This window comes from Hyperolius riggenbachi, chromosome 4 (genome assembly GCF_040937935.1).
Source record: "Hyperolius riggenbachi isolate aHypRig1 chromosome 4, aHypRig1.pri, whole genome shotgun sequence".
Lineage (NCBI taxonomy): Eukaryota > Metazoa > Chordata > Amphibia > Anura > Hyperoliidae > Hyperolius > Hyperolius riggenbachi.
In genome coordinates this window covers 139,159,169-139,186,078 of record NC_090649.1, presented here as the reverse complement: position 1 = coordinate 139,186,078, position 26,910 = coordinate 139,159,169, and positions in this window count along the sequence as shown.

The following is a 26,910-nucleotide window of genomic DNA, read 5'->3' as shown; positions in this document are numbered from 1 at the left end:
CCTTCAGAACTCTGTGCATTTTATCCAGTCGGATCATGAAGTCATCAGTGCAGGCGATATCTGATGGGGAGTGGCCACCACTTTCACTCTCTTAGTCCTCTGCTAGGCCAGCTCCAGAATCTGGAGAAGAGACAACAGAGTCACACACAGCAATATCGACCACTCTTATGTAATTTTCTATTTTACCTTTCGGCTCCTTCTGCACTGGAAGCAGAAGAAGCTGACTGTAAACCGCAGTGTAAACAAGTAATTTATCTTGCTTATTTGTTAACATGTTTTTATCTACGATGCACAACACTCCCTGAGCAGCCTGCATTCCAATGTCCCGTACAGCTTCAGCAGGAAGAGAAATCAGCTATTACAGTGAAGCCAAAGTCAGCAGAGGGGTAGTACATGTCGCTTATCTTGGAAAGCAATGGGCAAGTTCTCTGCATATGCTGTCTTTAATCTTTAAAGCCCACATAAAAAAAAATGCTTAGTATCTGATCCTCCTAATATTAGGTACATGCTACCAGGGTTATCCAAGTAGCCTAAATTTCGGCCCCGCCGCATGCAGATTTTCGTCCACGTCCACGCAACCACGCGGATTTTTTCCCGTGAATGGCGTAATCACGCGTGGATTCACGACCGGAGGCGGATTTTCTTTTAACGTTAATAACAAAGCCCCCATACATGCTACAGTCCCCCAAATAGCATGGATTATCGAGGTGATAAGGGGCAACATAACTTCAACATAAAAAATTCCCCAAAAATTTTTTTTTCTAGAGAAAATGGATTTTAAAGTGAAATCAACACTTTAAATGGGGCTATTAATTGGTAATAAGTGGTTTTAAAAAGGGATATACGCGTTAAGCAGTCAAAGAGGTGAAGGCGAGTTCCAATGGCACTTGGCGGCGAAGGTACCGCTGGAGGAGGATGAGTGGCTGACGGCAAAAAGGCTCCAGAGAGGTTTTTGTAAAATTTTTTTTGTTTTTTTTTTGCAGCAATTAGCAATGACATCGCAGCAGTGTTGTCAGTGGACACGGGCAGTGTGAACGCAGAGTGCAGTGGTGGTAGCGACTGAGTCAGGAGAAGGACTATGCGGGCGGTCAGTTCAGCAGCACAGAAGGACCACGGCAACATACTGGTGGTAGTAGTAGCAGCACAGCGTCATAGTGCTGGCCAAAAAATTAAATGCACCCAGTGACCCGGGCAGTGTGAACGCAGAGTGTAGTAGCAACTGAGTCAGGAGGACAAAGCGGGCGGTCAGTTCAGCAGCAGCAGCACAGTAGTAGTAGCACAGCGTCATAGTGCTGGCCAAAAAATTAAATGCACCCGGCGACCCGGGCAGTGTGAACGCAGAGTGTAGTAGCGACTGAGTCAGGAGGACAAAAGCGGGCGGTCAGTTCAGCAGCAGCAGCACAGTAGTAGTAGCACAGCGTCATAGTGCTGGCCAAAAAATTAAATGCACCCGGCGACCCGGGCAGTGTGAACGCAGAGTGTAGTAGCGACTGAGTCAGGAGGAAAAAGCGGGCGGTCAGTTCAGCAGCAGCAGCACAGTAGTAGTAGCACAGCGTCATAGTGCTGGCCAAAAAATTAAATGCACCCGGTAACCCGGGCAGTGTGAACGCAGAGTGTAGTAGCGACTGAGTCAGGAGGACAAAGCGGGCGGTCAGTTCAGCAGCTCAGAAGGAGGACCATGGCAACTTACTGGTAGTAGTACCATAACACCAAAAAATTAACCAAGGTAGGCACTAGGCAGGTAGTAAATGTCTTTATAAAGGCAGGCATAGTTAACAACAGCACATGCAGCAGCCACTTCATGTCCCCCTGTGTCCGACAATAGGGGCCAGGAACTCACCTTCCACCCAAGCCTGGTTGATTTTCAGGAAGGTGAGTTTGTCCACAGAGGCGTGGGAGAGCCGAGGGCGCTTCTCTGTGACCACGCCACCGGCCGCACTAAAGCATCTCTCTGAGAGGACACTGGAAGGAGGGCAGGATAGGAGTTCCAGGCCGTACTGGGAAAGCTCGCTCCAGATGTCCAGTCTCTTGACCCAGTACTCCAAGGGGTCCACGGGGCTGTCGGTGTCATTGAGCCCGCTGGATGACCCCATATAGTCAGACACCATGGTGGTCAGTCGTTGCTTGTGCTGGTTGGTGGTGGATGCTGTGGCGGGCACCTCTGTTCTGGGCTGCTGCACTGCATACAGGCTCTTGCTTAGGCTCTTCAGGTCTCCAGGGCGCCAGTTGCTGCTGCTGCTGCTGGTGGTTGTTGTTGTGCTGCTAGTGGCAATGGCAGGCACCTCTTGCTGGCTTGGCAGAGCAGTTACAGTGGGGGTGGAAGGCTGGGGGAATGCTTCCAGTAGTCTGCGCACAAGGGCCTCCTTCAACTCCCTTGTGCGTTGCTCGGTGGTGGATGGCGTCATTAAGTCTCCCAGCTTCCCCTTCAGACGGGGATCAAGCATCAAGGTAATCCAGATGTCCTCCCTTGAACGCATCTGGATCACCCGGGGGTCCCTGCGAAGGCAGCGCAACATGTGCACAGCCATGGGAAACAAGTGGGCCCTGCCAGCAAGATCTTCCTCGTCCTCGCCATTGTCCCATAACGCATGCCTGTCCTCTTTCTGTGCCATGTCGTTGTCCTCCTCAAACCGCCATCCATGTACAACGCCTGCTGCACTCTGCTCCTCCTCCTCCTCCTCATTCAGGTTAGGGACCTCCAACTCTTCCACTACCTGCTGTGAACCCTCCTCTGAGCTGGACTGTGCTGCCATCTGCTCCTGTTCTTCCAACTGCCTCAGGGCTTCATCCCCACACTCAATTAAATTGTCCATTGCCTGCTCCAGTAGACAAACCAAGGGCACCCACTGGCACACAGAGGCCCGCTCCTCACTGACCATCTTGGTTGCCTCCAGGAATGGACTCAGCACCAGGCATACTTGCTGCATCAGTGTCCACTGAGTGGCAGTAATCATGGGGACTTGCTGGTTGCTGGGGACACTTGGGTCTAGCATGTAGGCCCTAAGAGCCAGCCTGTGCTGACACAGCCGCTCCAACATGGCCAGAGTCGAATTCCAGCGAACTGGCATGTCGATGATCAGCCGGTGTTGTGGCCTTCCATACTGCTGCTGTAAGGTGGACAAGAGTGCAGAGGCAGTGGCTGACAGGCGGAAAAAGCGTACCACCGCCCGGGCATCCTGCAGCAGCTCGCTCATCCCCTGGTAGGTGCGCAAGAAGCGCTGCACCACAAGATTGAGCACGTGGGCCAAGCAGGGGATGTGCTGGAGGTTTCCCTGCTGCACTGCTGCCACCAGGTTGGCCCCGTTATCGGCTGCCACATACCCCACTTCCAGGCCTCTGGGGGTCAGCCACCTCCGCTCCTGCTTCCTGAGGGCGGCCAGGACGTTGGTGGCCGTCAGCCTCTCCTTCCCCAGGGTCACCAATTTTAAAAGGGCTTGGCAGTGCCGAGGCTTGGCGCTGCTGCTGCCGAGGCGGGCTTGCTTTCCGGGTGCTGAGGGAGTGTCGTGACAGGACCCTTCTGCATCCCCCCTGATCCCGCGTGGTGGCACCACTAGCTGGGCTGATGCGCTCTTGTCCTCCCTCCCTTCCATCAGTGTCACCCAGTGGGCCGTAAAGGACAGGTAGCGACCTGTCCCAAATCTGCTACTCCACGAGTCCATGGTCACGTGGACCCGCTTGCCCACAGAGTAGTCCAGGGAACGGGCCACGTTTTCCACCGCAAACTTGTGGAGTGCTGGAATCGCGCTCCTGCTGAAATAGTGGCGACTGGGGACTTGCCACTCGGGGATGCCAAATTGGAGCAGCGTCCGCATGGCGCTCCCCTCCTGCACCAGGGAGTAGGGAAGCAGCTGTGATGTCATGGCCCGGGCCAGCAAGCCATTTAGTTTGCGGATCCGCCTGTGGCTTGGAGGCAGAGGCTTGGTCAGACCCTGAAAGGTGTCGCTCAGCAGGGTCTGACGACGCTGGGATGCAGGGGAGACAGAGGAGAGAGACGAACACTGGCTGCCAGCCTCAATGTCTGTGTCCTGAGTAGCCGAGGTGGAAGAGCGCTTGCGTGCTACTACTGCTGCTGCTGTGGGGGATTCACGACCCTGAGGGAGGGATGATGCTGCTGCACTGGTGGGCCTTCTGCTCTCAGGAACCCCTGCCAGCAGTGCCTGCTTCCTCTTAAACTCCGCATACTCGCGGCAGTGGCGGCTTCTCAGGTGGCCCTGGAGGGATGAGGTACCCATCTTGCTCAGACTTTTCCCACGGCTCAATCTTTTGCTGCATAACCTGCACACAGCATACCTTTTGTCATCAGTACATTCCTCAAAGCAATCCCACACTGGTGACTTTAATTTACTGCGGCCCCCACTAGCAGAGGGTGCAGCGGAACAATGTGTGGTAGTAGTTGCCGGGGGTTGCATGGTGGTGGTGCCGGCTGAAGCAGTGTCCTGTCTACTTCCTCCACGCCCACTGCTGCCGATGCCCCTGCCTGACATATGGCTATATCCTTGCCTAGGCCGAGGTGACTCGTCATCCTGCTCTGCCTCTGACCATTCTTCCACGGACTCAGCAGGCTGCACATAGTTAGGGTCCACAACGTCGTCATCAACAGCAGCATCTTCATAATCCAGCTCTTCCTCTGACTCCCCTGCCTCCTCTTCTGTCCCTACATCCCCAGACACAGACCCCTCTTCTTCATCATCAGAACTCAACAACGCTTGTGATTGTGGCCCGATCTCAATCTCTGCCACATCAGTCCCCAGTAAGTCCTGAGCTTCTTGCATCAGCAGGTTCCCAGAAGCCGGACTGAGGGACAGAACGCTGTCATCCTGGGAGGGCTGCTGACCAGTGGGTGCTGGGGTGGATGTCACAACAAGCGTGGGACGTTGGCTGCTGCTGCTGCTTGGAGTGGTGCTCACAGTAGAGGTCTGGGAGGAAGTCATGATGTCCATGAGTACGTCAGGTTCCATTTGCTCAACCACCACACGGGGACCAGAAACTTTAAAATATTTGGACAATGGCGTCCGCTGACTCGGCCCAGGCTTTGCTGCCCCCCTTTCTGCTGCATCACGACCACGTACAGCTGGGCGTCCTCTCCCTGGACGTGGAGCAGTCCCAGAAGTGGCTGAGGCAATTGAACTCCCTTTCCTCTCACCCCGCGAAACCCTGCCAGACATGTTGCTAGTAATGAATCACTGGATGCAGTGGGCACAGTACAAGGTCACTGAAGAATGCAGTGGGCACAGTACAAGGTCACTGAAGGATGCAGTGGGCACAGCAGTGGGCACTGGGTATACAACTAGGTCACTGAAGGACGCAGTGGCCACAGTACAAGGTCACTGAAGGATGCAGTGGGCACAGCAGTGGGCACTGGATATACAACTAGGTCACTGAAGGATGCAGTGGGCACAGTACAAGGTCACTGAAGGATGCAGTGGGCACAGTACAAGGTCACTGAAGGATGCACTGGGCACAGCAGTGGCCACTGGATATACAACTAGGTCACTGAAGGATGCAGTGGGCACAGTACAAGGTCACTGAAGGATGCAGTGGGCACAGTACAAGGTCACTGAAGGATGCAGTGGGCACAGCAGTGGGCACTGCATATACAACTAGGTCACTGAAGGATGCAGTGGCCACAGTACAAGGTCACTGAAGGATGCAGTGGGCACAGCAGTGGGCACTGGATATACAACTAGGTCACTGAAGGATGCAGTGGGCACAGTACAAGGTCACTGAAGGATGCAGTGGGCACAGTACAAGGTCACTGAAGGATGCAGTGGGCACAGCAGTGGCCACTGGATATACAACTAGGTCACTGAAGGATGCAGTGGCTACAGTACAAGGTCACTGAAGGATGCAGTGGGCACAGCAGTGGGCACTGGATATACAACTAGGTCACTGAAGGATGCAGTGGCCACAGTACAAGGTCACTGAAGGATGCAGTGGGCACAGCAGTGGGCACTGGATATACAACTAGGTCACTGAAGGATGCAGTGGGCACAGCACAAGGCCACTGAAGGATGCAGTGGGCACAGTACAAGGTCACTGAAGGATGCAGTGGGCACAGCAGTGGCCACTGGATATACAACTAGGTCACTGAAGGATGCAGTGGCCACAGTACAAGGTCACTGAAGGATGCACTGGGCACAGCAGTGGGCACTGGATATACAACTAGGTCACTGAAGGATGCAGTGGGCACAGTAAAAGGTCACTGAAGGATGCAGTGGGCACAGTACAAGGTCACTGAAGGATGCAGTGGGCACAGCAGTGGCCACTGGATATACAACTAGGTCACTGAAGGATGCAGTGGCCACAGTACAAGGTCACTGAAGGATGCAGTGGGCACAGCAGTGGGCACTGGATATACAACTAGGTCACTGAAGGATGCAGTGGGCACACAAGGATGTCACACTGTGTAATGAGATGCTCATATGCCAGCGAGCGAGCGAGCAGTGGGCAGTGGGCACGGCACAAGGTCACTGACAGAATGAATGAACAGCGCTGGCAGAGAGTGGCGGCGCCGGCGGTGTGACTGGCTGCCTGCAAATAGTACAAGTGTATAACTGTCACTGGAATATACAAGTGAACACTGCAGCTGCACTAACCTGCCTGCCTGCACTCTACACACAGATAACCCCCACTCCCACTACACTGCAGCACTGAACCTGCCTGCACAGCACTACACACAGTTAAATAATCACTAGACTCCCACACTCCCACTACACTACACTGACTACAACTAACTACAGCAATCACTCACTGACTAGCAAAAAAAACGCTTTGTTTTTAACACAATAAATGCACTTGCTCAAACAACAATGGCCTGGAGATAATCCTCTCAGCACCACAGTCTAGCAAGGACAGAGATTTTCCATCATGGCCGCCGCTTTATATTCAGGAGGGGAGGGCATAGCTCCCCTCCTGTGATTGGTTGCTAGGGCCTGGCTGGGGCACTCTGATTGGCCTGCAATGTGTCACTTCCGCATAGTTTGATGCATTTCCGCAAACCACGACTTCAGCGCCGGGTTTCACGAGCGTGAATGCGGATTTCTGTCCGCATTCACGCGTAGCCGAAGCAGATTTTCGTGGTTGAAAATCTATTCACGGCTTAGCGTGTCCGAGGCGGAATGCGTCAAAATGGTCGTGAATCCACGCGTAAGCGTGATCACGACCTGGCGGTGAGCACCACTGGTAAGTAGTAGAAATCTGACATTACAGGCAGATTTTGGACTAGCCCATCTTCTCATAGGGGGGTTCTCAGGGTTTTCTTTATTTTTAAAAGCACTTAGTGAATGGCAGTTGCTCCGTCCAACTGCCAAATAAGTGTGCAGCGGGCAGAAGGACTGGCCAGCATCTTTGTATAAATCTTTTTCAGGGAATGTCTTTGTAAAGAATAAAGGTCATGCTGAGAATCCCCCACAAAGAGATGGACTAACCCAAAACCTGTCGGTGATGACAGATTTCTACTACCTACTGTAAGTGACAGCAACATAGGAGAAAAGTAATTGATGGCTCATTTTACTCTGGAAGAAATGTACTTCTTATTTGTTGTGTTTTACATTTTAAGATTTTCGCGACAGTTCCTCTTAAGCATGCATTGCAAACATGGCAACTGTCTGCATAGACTTACCTTGGCCTCGTGACGAGCAGCAGTGGGGGAGAGTACCGTGACACGATGCAAAACGGTAAGCGTGAAAGTAACCTCAAATGTAATATAGACGGAACTAGTCCTTATGACTAAAAATACACTACTCCACCAATCCCAGAGGATTTTTGAGTTTGGGGAAAAAAACAGTAAGACTTTAGCATGGTGGCTTTCCAAAGACTTTAAGGGTAGTGCGGCTGTCCCCGCTATAATGGACGCACATGGCATTGTATTAACAGACCCTGAAGACGTTAACAATACTTTTATCCAATATTATCAAGCTTTATACTCCTCGAGAGCCCATTATACTACTTACGAACTCCTAGAATATTTAGGTACTGTAGATACTCCTGCCCTATCCCAAACAGATAGAAATCTTCTTGATCAAGATATCACTGTAAAGGAGGTACAAAATGCTATAGCAAGCCTCAAACCACATAAATCTCCGGGACCCGACGGGCTCCCCTCAGAATTCTACCATGCGTACAGCGGTATACTAGCTCCTAAATTGACTAGTATTTTCAATAACATTTTCCAGGGTGAGTCTCTCCCTACCTCCTTCTCTGATGCAATAATAATAATACTACTAAAACCTGGAAAGGACCCCTATCAATGTGGCTCCTACAGACCAATCTCACTTCTAAATGTGGATGCTAAGATATTGGCAAAAATACTTGCTAATCGGCTACAACCGATTATTACCTCCCTTATCCACTGTGACCAATCTGGGTTCATGCCACATAAAGGAACGGATATCAATATACGTCGACTATATACTAACATTTGTATCCCAGATACTACCTCTGGACGCAGGGTAGTGGCTTCTCTCGATACCGAAAAAGCCTTCGATTCTATGGAGTGGCCCTACCTTTGGCACTTATTAGAGCAATATGGCTTTGGCCCTAAATTTATATCGTTAATCAGAGCTCTTTACTCTTCACCCGCAGCACGTATAAAAACAGGAGATGTAATTTCCAGCCCATTCAGGCTCCACAGAGGCACTCGACAGGGATGCCCTCTCTCACCATACTTATTTGCCCTGGCTATAGAGCCAATGGCCATACTGATCAGAGAGTCTGAGAGACTATCGGGTATACAAGTCGGCTCCATTGAGGAACGGATTTCGTTGTATGCTGACGATACTCTTTTGTATCTTGGCGACCCGGATTCTTCCTTAATGGAGGCACTGGAGATAATAAGGGTCTTTGGGATATACTCAGGTCTACGAATTAACCGCGAAAAATCAGTAATAATGCAGATAGACGAATTTCCCATAAATACCTCCAACTCACCTCTTACATGGGTAAAGACATTTAAATATCTTGGGGTAAATATTACTGCCTCGGCAGCCGATTTCTTTGAACTGAATGTTCTTCCTATTTTGCAAAGTTTCAAACGGAAAATTGGTGTGTGGAAGGGCCTCCCACTCTCCCTAATTGGCCGTATCAATTTATTGAAAATGATCTTTCTTCCCAAATTCCTATACATCTTTCGTCAAGCACCCGTTATAATCCCCAAAAAGTTTTTTCGCACTCTTAATTCCCTTATAATTATGTTTATATGGCATGACCAACCCCCTAGGATAGCATTATCTACACTCCAATTGCTGAGCAATCATGGCGGGCTAGCCCTTCCAAACTTATACTTATATTACTGTGCTGCAGTATTGGTATCCGTTCATTGGTGGTTTGCGCAAGACACACATAACCCGGCGGTCACAGTGGAAGCTGCCAGATTGGGATCATATGAGAGACTCACCCTGTTAGTGTTTAGAGGATCAAGCAATGATGCAAGAGTTACAACCCCAATGAAGACAACCACTAAAGTCTGGCAGGACATGATCAAGCTGAGTGGCGGGAATAAAACACTGGCTATATCCTTGCCTAGGCCGAGGTGACTCGTCATCCTGCTCTGCCTCTGACCATTCTTCCACGGACTCAGCAGGCTGCACATAGTTAGGGTCCACAACGTCGTCATCAACAGCAGCATCTTCATAATCCAGCTCTTCCTCTGACTCCCCTGCCTCCTCTTCTGTCCCTACATCCCCAGACACAGACCCCTCTTCTTCATCATCAGAACTCAACAACGCTTGTGATTGTGGCCCGATCTCAATCTCTGCCACATCAGTCCCCAGTAAGTCCTGAGCTTCTTGCATCAGCAGGTTCCCAGAAGCCGGACTGAGGGACAGAACGCTGTCATCCTGGGAGGGCTGCTGACCAGTGGGTGCTGGGGTGGATGTCACAACAAGCGTGGGACGTTGGCTGCTGCTGCTGCTTGGAGTGGTGCTCACAGTAGAGGTCTGGGAGGAAGTCATGATGTCCATGAGTACGTCAGGTTCCATTTGCTCAACCACCACACGGGGACCAGAAACTTTAAAATATTTGGACAATGGCGTCCGCTGACTCGGCCCAGGCTTTGCTGCCCCCCTTTCTGCTGCATCACGACCACGTACAGCTGGGCGTCCTCTCCCTGGACGTGGAGCAGTCCCAGAAGTGGCTGAGGCAATTGAACTCCCTTTCCTCTCACCCCGCGAAACCCTGCCAGACATGTTGCTAGTAATGAATCACTGGATGCAGTGGGCACAGTACAAGGTCACTGAAGAATGCAGTGGGCACAGTACAAGGTCACTGAAGGATGCAGTGGGCACAGCAGTGGGCACTGGGTATACAACTAGGTCACTGAAGGATGCAGTGGCCACAGTACAAGGTCACTGAAGGATGCAGTGGGCACAGCAGTGGGCACTGGATATACAACTAGGTCACTGAAGGATGCAGTGGGCACAGTACAAGGTCACTGAAGGATGCAGTGGGCACAGTACAAGGTCACTGAAGGATGCAGTGGGCACAGCAGTGGGCACTGGATATACAACTAGGTCACTGAAGGATGCAGTGGCCACAGTACAAGGTCACTGAAGGATGCAGTGGGCACAGCAGTGGGCACTGGATATACAACTAGGTCACTGAAGGATGCAGTGGGCACAGTACAAGGTCACTGAAGGATGCAGTGGGCACAGTACAAGGTCACTGAAGGATGCAGTGGGCACAGCAGTGGCCACTGGATATACAACTAGGTCACTGAAGGATGCAGTGGCCACAGTACAAGGTCACTGAAGGATGCAGTGGGCACAGCAGTGGGCACTGGATATACAACTAGGTCACTGAAGGATGCAGTGGCCACAGTACAAGGTCACTGAAGGATGCAGTGGGCACAGCAGTAGGCACTGGATATACAACTAGGTCACTGAAGGATGCAGTGGGCACAGCACAAGGCCACTGAAGGATGCAGTGGGCACAGTACAAGGTCACTGAAGGATGCAGTGGGCACAGCAGTGGCCACTGGATATACAACTAGGTCACTGAAGGATGCAGTGGCCACAGTACAAGGTCACTGAAGGATGCACTGGGCACAGCAGTGGGCACTGGATATACAACTAGGTCACTGAAGGATGCAGTGGGCACAGTACAAGGTCACTGAAGGATGCAGTGGGCACAGTACAAGGTCACTGAAGGATGCAGTGGGCACAGCAGTGGCCACTGGATATACAACTAGGTCACTGAAGGATGCAGTGGCCACAGTACAAGGTCACTGAAGGATGCAGTGGGCACAGCAGTGGGCACTGGATATACAACTAGGTCACTGAAGGATGCAGTGGGCACACAAGGATGTCACACTGTGTAATGAGATGCTCATATGCCAGCGAGCGAGCGAGCAGTGGGCAGTGGGCACGGCACAAGGTCACTGACAGAATGAATGAACAGCGCTGGCAGAGAGTGGCGGCGCCGGCGGTGTGACTGGCTGCCTGCAAATAGTACAAGTGTATAACTGTCACTGGAATATACAAGTGAACACTGCAGCTGCACTAACCTGCCTGCCTGCACTCTACACACAGATAACCCCCACTCCCACTACACTGCAGCACTGAACCTGCCTGCACAGCACTACACACAGTTAAATAATCACTAGACTCCCACACTCCCACTACACTACACTGACTACAACTAACTACAGCAATCACTCACTGACTAGCAAAAAAAACGCTTTGTTTTTAACACAATAAATGCACTTGCTCAAACAACAATGGCCTGGAGATAATCCTCTCAGCACCACAGTCTAGCAAGGACAGAGATTTTCCATCATGGCCGCCGCTTTATATTCAGGAGGGGAGGGCATAGCACCCCTCCTGTGATTGGTTGCTAGGGCCTGGCTGGGGCACTCTGATTGGCCTGCAATGTGTCACTTCCGCATAGTTTGATGCATTTCCGCAAACCACGACTTCAGCGCCGGGTTTCACGAGCGTGAATGCGGATTTCTGTCCGCATTCACGCGTAGCCGAAGCAGATTTTCGTGGTTGAAAATCTATTCACGGCTTAGCGTGTCCGAGGCGGAATGCGTCAAAATGGTCGTGAATCCACGCGTAAGCGTGATCACGACCTGGCGGTGAGCACCACTGGTAAGTAGTAGAAATCTGACATTACAGGCAGATTTTGGACTAGCCCATCTTCTCATAGGGGGGTTCTCAGGGTTTTCTTTATTTTTAAAAGCACTTAGTGAATGGCAGTTGCTCCGTCCAACTGCCAAATAAGTGTGCAGCGGGCAGAAGGACTGGCCAGCATCTTTGTATAAATCTTTTTCAGGGAATGTCTTTGTAAAGAATAAAGGTCATGCTGAGAATCCCCCACAAAGAGATGGACTAACCCAAAACCTGTCGGTGATGACAGATTTCTACTACCTACTGTAAGTGACAGCAACATAGGAGAAAAGTAATTGATGGCTCATTTTACTCTGGAAGAAATGTACTTCTTATTTGTTGTGTTTTACATTTTAAGATTTTCGCGACAGTTCCTCTTAAGCATGCATTGCAAACATGGCAACTGTCTGCATAGACTTACCTTGGCCTCGTGACGAGCAGCAGTGGGGGAGAGTACCGTGACACGATGCAAAACGGTAAGCGTGAAAGTAACCTCAAATGTAATATAGACGGAACTAGTCCTTATGACTAAAAATACACTACTCCACCAATCCCAGAGGATTTTTGAGTTTGGGGAAAAAAACAGTAAGACTTTAGCATGGTGGCTTTCCAAAGACTTTAAGGGTAGTGCGGCTGTCCCCGCTATAATGGACGCACATGGCATTGTATTAACAGACCCTGAAGACGTTAACAATACTTTTATCCAATATTATCAAGCTTTATACTCCTCGAGAGCCCATTATACTACTTACGAACTCCTAGAATATTTAGGTACTGTAGATACTCCTGCCCTATCCCAAACAGATAGAAATCTTCTTGATCAAGATATCACTGTAAAGGAGGTACAAAATGCTATAGCAAGCCTCAAACCACATAAATCTCCGGGACCCGACGGGCTCCCCTCAGAATTCTACCATGCGTACAGCGGTATACTAGCTCCTAAATTGACTAGTATTTTCAATAACATTTTCCAGGGTGAGTCTCTCCCTACCTCCTTCTCTGATGCAATAATAATAATACTACTAAAACCTGGAAAGGACCCCTATCAATGTGGCTCCTACAGACCAATCTCACTTCTAAATGTGGATGCTAAGATATTGGCAAAAATACTTGCTAATCGGCTACAACCGATTATTACCTCCCTTATCCACTGTGACCAATCTGGGTTCATGCCACATAAAGGAACGGATATCAATATACGTCGACTATATACTAACATTTGTATCCCAGATACTACCTCTGGACGCAGGGTAGTGGCTTCTCTCGATACCGAAAAAGCCTTCGATTCTATGGAGTGGCCCTACCTTTGGCACTTATTAGAGCAATATGGCTTTGGCCCTAAATTTATATCGTTAATCAGAGCTCTTTACTCTTCACCCGCAGCACGTATAAAAACAGGAGATGTAATTTCCAGCCCATTCAGGCTCCACAGAGGCACTCGACAGGGATGCCCTCTCTCACCATACTTATTTGCCCTGGCTATAGAGCCAATGGCCATACTGATCAGAGAGTCTGAGAGACTATCGGGTATACAAGTCGGCTCCATTGAGGAACGGATTTCGTTGTATGCTGACGATACTCTTTTGTATCTTGGCGACCCGGATTCTTCCTTAATGGAGGCACTGGAGATAATAAGGGTCTTTGGGATATACTCAGGTCTACGAATTAACCGCGAAAAATCAGTAATAATGCAGATAGACGAATTTCCCATAAATACCTCCAACTCACCTCTTACATGGGTAAAGACATTTAAATATCTTGGGGTAAATATTACTGCCTCGGCAGCCGATTTCTTTGAACTGAATGTTCTTCCTATTTTGCAAAGTTTCAAACGGAAAATTGGTGTGTGGAAGGGCCTCCCACTCTCCCTAATTGGCCGTATCAATTTATTGAAAATGATCTTTCTTCCCAAATTCCTATACATCTTTCGTCAAGCACCCGTTATAATCCCCAAAAAGTTTTTTCGCACTCTTAATTCCCTTATAATTATGTTTATATGGCATGACCAACCCCCTAGGATAGCATTATCTACACTCCAATTGCTGAGCAATCATGGCGGGCTAGCCCTTCCAAACTTATACTTATATTACTGTGCTGCAGTATTGGTATCCGTTCATTGGTGGTTTGCGCAAGACACACATAACCCGGCGGTCACAGTGGAAGCTGCCAGATTGGGATCATATGAGAGACTCACCCTGTTAGTGTTTAAAAAGCAATGATGCAAGAGTTACAACCCCAATGAAGACAACCACTAAAGTCTGGCAGGACATGATCAAGCTGAGTGGCGGGAATAAAACACTGTCGCCACACTCTCCACTTTGGGATAACCCCAACCTTTCACACTTTGAAGACATACCTGATCCCCTGCTTTGGGCTCAGTACGGAATTAAAGCAATACATCATATAGTAGAGGATGGAAAACTCATGTCATTTAATCAACTTAAACAGCTCTACTCCCTTAAAAATAATATGTTCTTCCGTTATCTCCAGGTCAGCCATGCCTTCCGCTCACAATTTCCCGGAGGCAGTATACTCAACCTAGGCTCCTGCCACTTAGAAACTACACTAATGACGCGAATCATAGAAAAAATACTATCCACATTATATTATGAGCTACTGTATACTGAAGCTAAAGGGTGGGATACATGTAAACATAAGTGGAATGAGGATATTGTGGGAATCGATAGCCAAGAGTGGGAGGATATCTTGGAGAACTTTATCAAGCTTCCGATATGTTCTAGAGATAGACTGATTCAAGTTAAGTTCCTGCATAGGACGTACATGACCCCAGTACGAATGAACAGCATTTCACGTGCAAACAGTGCTACTTGCCCTAAATGCAATCAACAAGACGGTACCTTTTTTCATGTATTTTGGCAATGCCCTGTCATCGCTACGTTTTGGACCGAAGTTTTCCAGATAATTAACGCCATTTTAACCGTCCAACTTGTTCCTGATACCAAGTTGGCGCTCCTGGGGATACTGGGCGAAACCTCCCTCAATAAGCATGCTCAGTATTTAATCCAACGACTTACTTTTTATGGCCGCAAAGAAATACTAAGAGTATGGAAGGGCGCTGGGGGCCCCTCGATCAATCATTGGAAGAAAACAGTGAACCAATCTTTGACATTATATAAACTGACCTATTTGAGTAGAAATTGTCCAAATAAATTTGAAAAAATTTGGTCTCCATGGACTGGTAATCCAGATATTACCTCTGACACTCCTTCCTAAGCTAAAGTAATAATCTTTTAGATTAATAACTTTAATCTGGTTGTAATGCCTGGTGGTGTGGTGCTGGGGGGCGGGGGTGGAGGCGACCTAACTAACCTGTTCTTCCCTTCCTCTGTTTATCTTCTCTTCTCTCTTTTTAAGTTATATACCCTGCATTAATACAGAGGTTATAATTTGATGGACTATAATTAAGTTCGGACGAAGTATCTAATGCTCCTGATACAATTTGGGCTCCCTGGACTCTATGAACAATTCTTAAAAGAATCTCTAGGAAGGAGCCACTATGTACTAGAATATCCTGTACTATGATTTATGATATTGTTGACCTCTGATTGTATCTAAGCTTAATTCTGTCCTGTTGTGGCCTCTCGGCACTGTTTTGTTGTATTAAAATCAATAAAATGATTTGTTAAAAAAAAAAAAATGTAATATAGACATTTGGACTGGTTGTAGTGAATTATTCTCAATTTAAAGTTGAATTACTCATTAATAGCAAGCAAACATGGCGTGAAATGAACAGAAATGAAATACTGTATTTTTGGGATTATAAGACTCACTTTTGCTCCCTCAAAAGTGGGGAAAAAATGTCACTGCGTCTTATAGTCCAAATGCAGGGAGCGCCTGACTTGTGAATGACTGCCAATAAGAATCTCCAATCGGGGACTCCCTGTGCTGTGCCCATGCAGAGGAGGACACAGGGGGACACAAAGGGGCACAGAGGAGGACAGAGCGGACACATGGGGGACACAGGAGGACACAAGGGGGACACAGGAGGACACAAGGGGGACAGAGGACGACACAGGGAGATACAAGCGATACAAGGGGGCATGAGGTACAAAGGGGACATAATCCACAAGATGTCCCTTCACCATGGATGCACCAGGTTTAGTATATATTTTCTGCCCCTGGTTTTTGTCCTCTAAACCTAGGTGCGTCTTATAGTTCAAAAAATACGGTAACTATTACTTTTTTTTTTTTTTTAATTATGCAGAGCAGCTTTACTTTTTTTTAATAATCTTTGTTTTATCAAACAACATGTTTTGTGTTGTTTCATTTCCCAAATAAAAATTTTTGTTTTCTGTTTTCCCACTTGTGTGATTCCTCTTCTCTTATTACTGGTACCAGCTAGCAGCATCTGCAGGAAATTATACACAGAAGATCTTCTCCAAATCTAATTTGTGTTTTGAGTTACATGTAACATTAATAAATCATCGTAACATAAGCATTGTACCTAAGCATAAATGAATGAAGTTTAGCCTTATATTTCTAGCCTATATTACGCTAGGTTTAATTATTATCCTAGTTGAAAGGTCACTAATCTTGAAATGCTTATATGTACTTAATATTTATTTTTAACCAACAGCACAGGATAGCAGCTTCCTGCTGAGGTCTCTCGGGCAAGAATAAAGGTCAACCATACATTCCTGGAGGAGCTTTCAAGCAAGGCACCACCAAACGGGGTCCTCAGCTATGTGTATCTTTTTTAATTATTGTATAAACAAAGATATTAGAGGCAGCCAGTCATTAGAAAACAGCTCACTATAGTTGTGTGAGAGACGTTTACCATTTCATCAATGTGGAACTGAAGCTTTCCACGTCTAAAATCAAGCAAACTTTGCATGGATCCATTACGATGTTCATTCATATGTCATTTATAATATTTTTTATGTCAAATTAACCTATTTTAAAGCAAACACTTACCCATGGCATACTTTTAAAATGCTACAATATCTGTCTCTTGAAGTAATTTAAGTTAATGAGGGTAGTAAAAGGGCGTACATACAAAAAGGGCGCCCGGACAAAAACGGCACGGGGTGTAAACTCTAAATAATAATTAATCATTAATAGGGTTTATAAAAATAGTGTGCTATATTTCGTTTACAAATAATGTTTAACAAAATTATAAATCATTAAATAATGTTTATGAAATCGGAAATTGTGAAAACGTTAATCTTCCCTGTTTCAAAAGTTAAACTTATAATTACGTTTATTAAAAAAACAATAATATATGTTTAATTGTTCTAATTGTATATTATTGTGAATAACCTTCATTTATGGTTTGTTCTTATAGTAAAATCTGAAAATATTCTTTATAACGATGATATAAGTATAACTACGTTCGTAATAAGTGTTGTAAAACATTAGTAATTATTACTAAAATTTTACTAAAACTATACCTAAGCCTACTCTTACACAGAACCCTCCCTGTACCTATCCCTAACCCCTAGACCCCCCTGTTGGTGCCTAAACCTAAGACCCCCCTGTTGGTGCCTAAACCTAAGACCCCCCTGTTGGTGCCTAAACCTAAGACCCCCCTGTTGGTGCCTAAACCTAAGACCCCCCTGTTGGTGCCTAAGTAACCCTCCCTGTACCTACCCCTAACCCCTAGACCCCCCTGTTGGTGCCTAAACCTAAGACCCCCCTGTTGGTGCCTAAACCTAAGACCCCCCTGTTGGTGCCTAAACCTAAGACCCCCCTGGTGGTGCCTAAACCTAAGACCCCCCTTTATTATGTGAATAATAATGTTTTACTAATTGTGGATGCAAAAAATATTTTACAATTTACGTTACGTACTGATCGCTTTATTTTGTGAATAATAATGTTTTAGAAACAGTAAGGGATAAAACTTTAAATAATGTTTTAATTAGTTAAATAAGATAAATATGTTTAGTATTTTTATAAACGTTATTCGGCACGGGTGCATTTTATAAACGTAAATCACCACAAGCACACTTATAAATCATTAAAAATCTCCTGGCGCCGTTTGTAAACGTTATTTATGTCCTGCGCCCTTTTTTCCTGCTCGGCGCCCATTAAACTTTATTTATTATGAGAGTGAATGGCGGCGCCCTTTTTGTCCACTAGCGGCCTGCGCCCTTTTTTCCCGCTTCCAGTAAAAGGTGCTTAATATATTATGTTTCCACTACTACTTTCACATAGCTGATATTTGCAGTATACAGCTCCCCCTCCAGAAAGAATGTCTGCAGGTATGCACCCATCTTGCTGATGAATAGCAACACCCCATACACCACATTTTTTGTTGGTACAGGGCAAGCATCAGTCTGTATTGATATATTTAGTGTAAAGGAGCTGGCCATAAAACTGCTTAGTTTTTTTAGTTATGCAAAGGACTATGACTAATGTCAGTATGGATCTTGTGGATTCTGTCTTCTGACTTTATTTTATTAAATGTGTATATTTAAAAGCGCACAAGGAAAAATGGGCATGAGCTATTGCCAATCTCACTAATATTATAAATGCAAAACTTTGGATGTTTGTTACACAATCATTTTGCTGTTAAAGAGGAACTGTCGCGAAAATCTTCAAATTAAAAACACATACAAATAAAAAGTACATTTCTTCCAGAGTAAAATGAGCCATAAATTACTTTTCTATGTTGCTGTCACTTACAGTAAGTAGTAGAAATCTGACATTACCGACAGATTTTGGACTAGCCCATCTTCTCATGGGAGGGGGGATTCTCAGGGTTTTCTTTATTTTTAAAAGCACTTAGTGAATGGCAGTTGCTCCGTCCAACTGCCAAAATAGTTTGCAATGAGCAGGGAGGCTGGCCAGCATCTTTGTATAAATCCTTTTCAGGTAGAGTCTTTAAAAAGAATAAAGGCCATGCTGAGAATCCCCCATAAAGAGGTGGACTAGCCCAAAACCTGTTGGTGATGTCAGATTCCTACTATCTACTGTAAGTGACAAAAACATAGGATAAACGTCATTTATGGCTCATTTTACTCTGGGAGAAATATACTTCTTATTTGTATGTGTTTTAAATGTGAAGATTTCCGCGACAGTTCCTCTTTAAGTTCATGTAAATTTAGCACCACCCATGTCCACACTAGTGTTTGGCCACAACCCATTTTCCGTCTGGAGTGCCCAAAAGTGCCCCGGATCTCTTAGGATCCTAGCAATGCCCCTGAGTACAATATTGGTGGAATTACCAATATTCTACTATTGGCCTATATTATCCTATTCTCACACTAACCTCCCCCAGCTATGCCTAACACTAACCTCCCCCAGCTATGCCTAACACTAACCTCCCCCAGCTATGCCTAATACTAACCTCCCCCAGCTATGCCTAATACTAAACCCCCCCCCATCTATGCCTAACATTAACCCCCTCCCATCCCCCAGTGGAAGCAAAGTTCTGCTACAAATTCACAACTGCTATTTTGCCCCCCTGTAGTGTAAGCAGAGCTCCACTACAACTCGTACACTGCTATTTTGCTTGGGTGCCTCTGGTGCCCAAATTACTAATTGTAGCCGGTGATTCTCATAGTTAACAACCACTATGCAGTAGATAGAGAAATTGCAGCTATTTATATGGTGTAGCCACAAATTGCGGCTTAAAGGGACACTGTAGGGAGGTCAGGGGAAAATGAGTTGAAGTTACCCGGGCTTCTAATGGTCCCCCGCAGACATCCTGTGCCCGCGCAGCCACTCCCCAATGCTCCGGCCCCGCCTCTGGTTCACTTCTGGAATTTCTGACTTTAAAGTCTTACCAAACAGAATAGGGGATACTGCGCTCCAATGGACCAGTCACAATTAACAGGGGATCGCAGCAATGATTAGGGTCACTCCACCCGTAAACAACTTTGTATCACACTAGATCACAGCGCTCACTTGCCCTGTGAAGAGATCAGAAATTGCACATAGTGCCCAGTACAGTCTATAACTGCCAATAGTTAACACCTCACAAAGTTGTTTACGGGTGGAGTGACCCTAATCATTGCTGCGATCCCCCGTTAATTGTGACTGGTCCATTGGAGCGCAGTATCCCCTATTCTGTTTGGTAAGACTGTTCACTTTTTACTGCCGCAAACATGGAAGTGTTCGAATTCAGAAAACATAGGAACATTGATTTGGATAAAATCTTCAATGAGGAATTGCCTGTTCAAACTGATTTGGATCAGGACTTTAAACACTTACAACATAATATGCTGAAGGAACTCCAAACATGGTGGGATCTTGCTGCCTTGCATAGATATGATAAAAAAGGTTTAGTGCCTAAACGTTATAGATGGGACATTATGCCCACGGATGGAGAGGAGAGTACTGATAACAATTTGGAGTGGTTTGAATATGTTGAAACATGTGGTGTGGGGATGGTAAAATTGATGATTAAAAGAAAAACTAGAAGGCTAGAGAGATTGGGGGGGGGGGGGATAGATATATTAAAGGTCAAATTGGAACCCTTTAAGCATACAGAAGAATTCCAGCTTAGGTCCAACAAGCTCCAGGAGTGTTTAAATTTAAATGAGAAAGAGATTATGTTAGATAAACAAAAGCAATTTAGTAAAGATGCTTTGGCATATAAGAGTAATGAAGCTTACAAATGGCAGAAGGCCAAAGCAGCTGATGCAGTATCTGAACAAATGGAGGTTACTATCAATGTGGGTGTCAAACCTCAAGATGACCAGAAGGGAATTGATACGGGAGGGGCAAGACCAAAAGGAGGGGCGGCAGGGGGTCAGGAGCCCGTTAGGCCCAACCCGGTCCAGCCTAGGCCACAACCACAACCTTATGCCCCACCGAATAGGGGGAGGGGGGGTTTGGAAGAGGAAGGGGGTATAATAATTATTCCCCACACCCGCAACGTCCTTATGTACCTAACCCCCCGAATTTTCATCCCAAGCCTAATAGGGGAGGAGGTGGAATAGGTCCAAATGGGGGGAGATTCATTGTGGATATCCCAGAACTTCCGGTTTACAATAGATATGAACCCCTACAGTCATATGTTAATGAGGAAATACCCCCGTTTTTTCACAAGCCCAGGTACCGTCAGGACGAGTGGTACATGGAGCCTTACCCCACTCCGAAGGCAACCCGAAAAAGAGAGCCAGAAGGGGAGTCAGAGGAGGAAGGGGGGTACAAGAAAAGAAGGGAATAGTGAAGGGGGAGGGAATTTTCAATCTGAGTGGGGTGGAGTTGGAAAAATCTGAAATTAAATTGCTTGATAGGGGTTTAAAATATGCCCCAAAGAATAGTCTTAATAAGTTCGATACTTTTATTAATGTGCATAAATTTGTTCGGAGATTGAATCTTAAACGGTACTACTTAGATAGGGAAGGGTCTTCTAGCAAGGTTAATCAAGGTGGGGATTATCCCCATACTAACATGAGGAACAACTCGGTCTTTAACCCTGTGAATAATGCGAGTAAACAAACCATTGATATTTTTAAGAATTTGGTCATTGGGGATTTGGAGCGACTACAGACGTCCCGGATCAGGAGCCACGATCAGGCGATCTGTAAGTTGCTCAAAGAAAAAGAGCTTATTATTAGACCTGCAGATAAGGGGGGGGGGGGGGGGGGTTGTGATTTTAAATCATGAACAATATTTTACAGAATTGGATAAATTGGTAGGGGATGTAACGGCATACAGGAAATTGGGAGGTAATCCGGTCTTTGCCTATAAGAGGGAATTAATTGTTATTTTGAAGGGGGGATTGGATAGGGGTCTTATTAACGAAAGAGAATTTGAGCATCTTGTACCTAAGAATCCTAAAACCCCTATCATATATCAGTTACCAAAGGTTCACAAATCTATGGTCTCCCCCCCGGGATGACCCATTATTAATGGGATAGATTCGATCACCTATAGGGTGGGAAGATACCTTGATGTATTTCTGCAACCAATGGTTGGCAATTTGCCCCGTGTCCTAAGGGACACAGCCCATACTTTAAGGATTCTGAAAGATATGAAAGTAGATGATGCGGCATTGTTGGTAACAGCAGATGTCGCATCATTATACACCAATATTGATCACCAGGGAGGGATAAGAGCGGTTGAGGAAGCCTTTATTAAGCAGGGACGTTTAAAAATGGAACAGATTGAATTCCTGCTAAAGCTTTTGGAATTTGCCTTGTCCAGAAATTATTTTTGGCACAGGGGTGAGTTCTATGCACAGATCAAAGGATGCGCCATGGGGGCACCTTATGCACCGGCCCTGGCAAATATATTTATGTCCAAATGGGAGGAGGAGGCAATATCGATCAATCCAGGGGGGGTGGTGGAATGGTGGAGATTCATCGATGATTTATTTATTATTTGGGGGGGCTCTGTTCAGGAATGGGTCTACTTTTTGGAAGCCATTAACAATCTGCACCCCAACATTGAGTTGGAGGCAGTGATGAGCTTTTCTAGTATAGATTTTTTGGACCTTACCATTTTTAAGGAAGAGGGATGTTTATCTACGCGGTGTTTCTTTAAGAAAACTGATCGTAACGGATATATTCCGACGACCAGTTGCCACCATCCCTCGTGGATTAGGGCGGTCCCTAGGGGACAGTTCCAAAGAGTGAGAAGGAATTGCTCTAGGGTGGACGATTACCTTAGTCAAGCCTCTATCCTGGTCCAACGCTTTGTGGATAAGGGGTATGATTATGATGGAATAAGGGAGACAGAGAGAGAAGTGGCACTGATGGATAGGGGTAGACTCATAGAAGGAAAAACACATGAGCAGAAGAGTACTCCTGATATCCCCTTTATCTCCACCTTTAGTGCACAGTATAAGGATGTGGAGAGGATTTTTTGTAAACATTGGCCGGTATTGCAGCAAGATGCTCAATTGAATCGTATTGTCCCTAACAGGCCTAAATTTATTTATAAGCGTGCGCCGAATCTGAGGGATTTATTAGTCCCGAGTTGCGTTGAGCCGCCTTGCAGAACCCTTGCCCCAAGGCATAGACCGGGTTATCATGTTTGTAGAGGGTGCTGTATATGTAGTGACACTTCTAGTGTGTCTACAGATATTATTAGATCTAATTGTTTTCGTAAGGATTTTAAAATTAAGCAATTTATGACATGTGCTACCACATATGTGGTGTACGTGTTAACATGTGGGTGTGGTAAGCAGTATGTGGGCAGGACCACGCAGCCATTAAAGAAAAGGTTATATCAACATATATATAACATAAGAAAAGGGTTAAAATCGCATAGTGTGTCTGCCCACTACTTGGAAACACATGATAAAAATCCAGGATGTCTCAGAGTTGCTGCGGTCGAGCACGTTCGCTCACATTGGCGCGGGTCAAATCGATTGCAGCAACTTTGCAAAAAAGAGACGGAATGGATTCATATGTTGGGGACTCTCAGTCCGAGGGGACTCAACATTGAGCTGGATATTAATTGTTTTATTTCTAATGAATAGGGACGTTAAGATTATGGGGGTAACTGCATATGATATTTGTATGACATGTGTATTATGGGTTTTGGGGTGTATGGAGGGGGTCACTAATGGACACTTGAGTATTGAGTTTAGGTGTGATGTATTGTTTATTGGTGTTATTGCATAATTGTATTGTATTGAGGTTGGGCCACGTGTTAAAAGTTGTTTATATATTTTGATGGAAGTGTTAAATATACACATGTATAGAGGAAGTTTCTGGGGTATACTAAAACGTAATTTATGAATATTGGTGAGCACTGATGATAGTGGGCAGTTTATGTCCTCTTTAATGATTAGGATATGGATATAGGTTAGGGATGATAAATTCATGTGTGTACAGTTGTATGCACTTTTTTGGTACAACTGGTACAGTTGTGGTGTATGCAATTGCATGCACCTTGTAATGCACTTAGGGTATGGTTACGGGTTTCAATATTAAATATAAACTTGTGTTATTGATAGCTATAGGGGGTATAGGTCGATATAGTGATGAAAGTGGCACTTATAAGGATGTAGGGTCACTCTGTTTAACACTATATGGATCTAAGGTCACTGTGTGTAATATTGTAGATTTTCTATTTATATTAATTGCTGAAATGATTGTACGTATATGCAGTTATTTATTAGGAGGGTATTGTTAATTCTTCCATGAAGGGAGTTCCTGTCTTTTTTCAAATTTTTTCAAATTTTTTCTAATTTTTTCTAATGTTCTCTATATGTATGATGTATTTTAAATGTCTAATATTTATGCACTCAGCGTGATACTATAGTCAGCACGCTCCTGGGGCTGCCTAGCAACTATGAGAGGGCGGAGCGGCGGGCGGATCTCGGAGCGGAGGAGGCGCGGTGTGCGTATTTGAATGCGACGTCTGATGCGTTCTCCAGCCCCTGAATGAGTCACGACGTGTGACGAAACGCGTAGGGCGGAGTCGGAGGCGCGCTGACGTCAGTAAGGAAGTAACGGCAGGAGAGGTATTCGTGCTGCTCTATGGTATCCGCGGACGGAGTGGTATTGAAATAGCCTGTAAAGCCTGCATTTTATAATTTTATTAAACGAGTTTTATGCCACATGCTGATCCTACTCCTTGGCTGGCTGGATTGACATGCAGAGTTGGATGTGATATGCTATTGAGAAAGACGCGCTTGTGGTGAGTGCATCCACAAAGGGGGAGCTGAACCTTTTCCCTTAGTCTGGTGGTGGCACTACCCTCTGGAGTGCGGCACGAGGTGTTAACTATTGGCAGTTATAGACTGTACTGGGCACTATGTGCAATTTCTGATCTCTTCACAGGGCAAGTGAGCGCGGTGATCTAGTGTGACTTTAAAGTCTGAAAACCACTGCGCCTGCGTTGCCTTGTCCTCACTCCCGCTGATGGCACCAGGAGCGCACGGCGCAGGCCCAGTATGGTCTGTGCCTGCGCCGTGCGCTCCTGGTGACATCAGGGGAAGCGAGGTGCAGTGGTTTTCAGACTTTAAAGTCTTGAATTCCAGAAGTGAACCGGAGGCGGGGCCGGAGCATCTGTGAGTGGCTGCACAGGCACAGGATGTCTGTGGGGGACCATTAGAAGCCCCGGGTAACTTCAACTCATTTTCCCCCGACCCCCCTACAGTATCCCTTTAATTGCCACTATTTAGATTGTACAGCTGTTGAATAGGAATGCTACACCAAAATCTATCAGGCTGCTCCAATAAATAAGTCAAGCCAGTAAAATTCCATTGACATTGACAGTAAAGCAGCGCCCACATTTCTTAGCTTTATTATTTATGTGTCCGTGTTAAATCAAAACAGACTATCTGGGTGCAAGTGGCACAGGGGAAATATGGGTGCCACCATGGGCATCTATTTTCATTTAGGGAAGTACCGGCTATAGCAGATCATTTGGGCAATAAAAATAGCAGGTGCCAGAAACAATAAAGAACCAGCAGTATGGTTCCAATACTATGTAAATGTATAGCGCCATACTGTACAGCCCCAGCCCCAAACTCTTGTCCCAGGGTATAAGTCCGATCCATGCCGGGCAACAGTCCTCGTATATATGTGTATGAGGCTTTAGAGGGAGGATCACAGTGACAATTCTCTAAGAATTCTGTGCTAATGAAGTGACTGGAGAGGAACTCCTGGCAGATACTTAAAAGGAACCTGAACTGAATAAAATTATTTAAAATAAACACATGATGTAGCTGTAAATGAATATTACATACTTACATACTTACCTCACCGTCAGTTCCTCTCAGAAGCTCACCATTTTCTTCTGACAGAGATCCCTTCCAGTTTTGACAATATTTTGTCAGAACAGAAATATACCAGTTGCTGTCAGTTATATATCAGCTGCTGTCAGTACAACTGAATATGCAAGGTAATGTCCATGTATCCCTATGGCTCATGTAGGTGATATTACAGTACCAGGAAGCTGTTATGGGGTAGAGGCCAAAATGGAGGATGGAGAATTCCATTGATCACAGCGGACAAACAGAACGCAGGAGAGGAGAAAGAGATTGATGAGCAGAATACATGGGAGGTAAGTATGACCTGTGTATGTTTATTTTGAATTTTTAGTTTAGATTCTCTTTAAAGGGAACCTGATGCCAGGTATATGGAAGCTGCCATATTTATTTCCCTTTAAGCAATACCATTTGTCTGGCTATCCTACTGATCCTCTGCCTCTAATACGTTTAGCCCCAGACCCTGAACAAGCATGCAGCAGATCAGACCTTTCTGACATTACGGTCAGATCTGACAAGATATGCTGCATGCTTGTTTCTGGTGTTATTCAGACACTACCGCAGCCAAATAGATTAGCACGGCTGCCAAGGCAACAGATATTGTTTAAAAGGAAATAAATATGGCACCCTCCATATACCTCTTCCTTCAGGTTCCCTTCACTGATATAACAATAGGGGATGTCCGGGGCCCCTCTAGGTCTCGCTCAGGGCCGTTTTGGGGGGCAGGAGGGGTCGCAACATGAGGGGAGAGCAATGGCTCCCACATCGGCAGGGAGGGAGGCCCCTCCCCCCTCACCTTGGGCTCTCCCCTCAGCGCGCTCCCCTCCTGCATCAATTGTCAATGGCAGCAGGCGGCAGGCAGGAACACATACCTCAATCCACGCGCCGGAGGTTCCGATCTCTAAGTGTCTGACGATACTTCCTGTTTAAACAGGCAGAAGCGTCAGGCACTTAGAGATGGACCTCCGTGGGGGATGGAGGTATGTGTTCCTGTCCACCACCTGCTGCCACTGATTGATGCAGGACGTGAGCGCACTGAGGGTAGAGCCCTAGGTGAGGTGGGGGGACTGTCCCCCCTCCCCACCGATGTGTGGCAATGTTCTCCTCTCATGCTGCGACCCCTCCTGCCCCCCAAACAGCCCTAAATGGGCCCCAGAGGGGGGCATC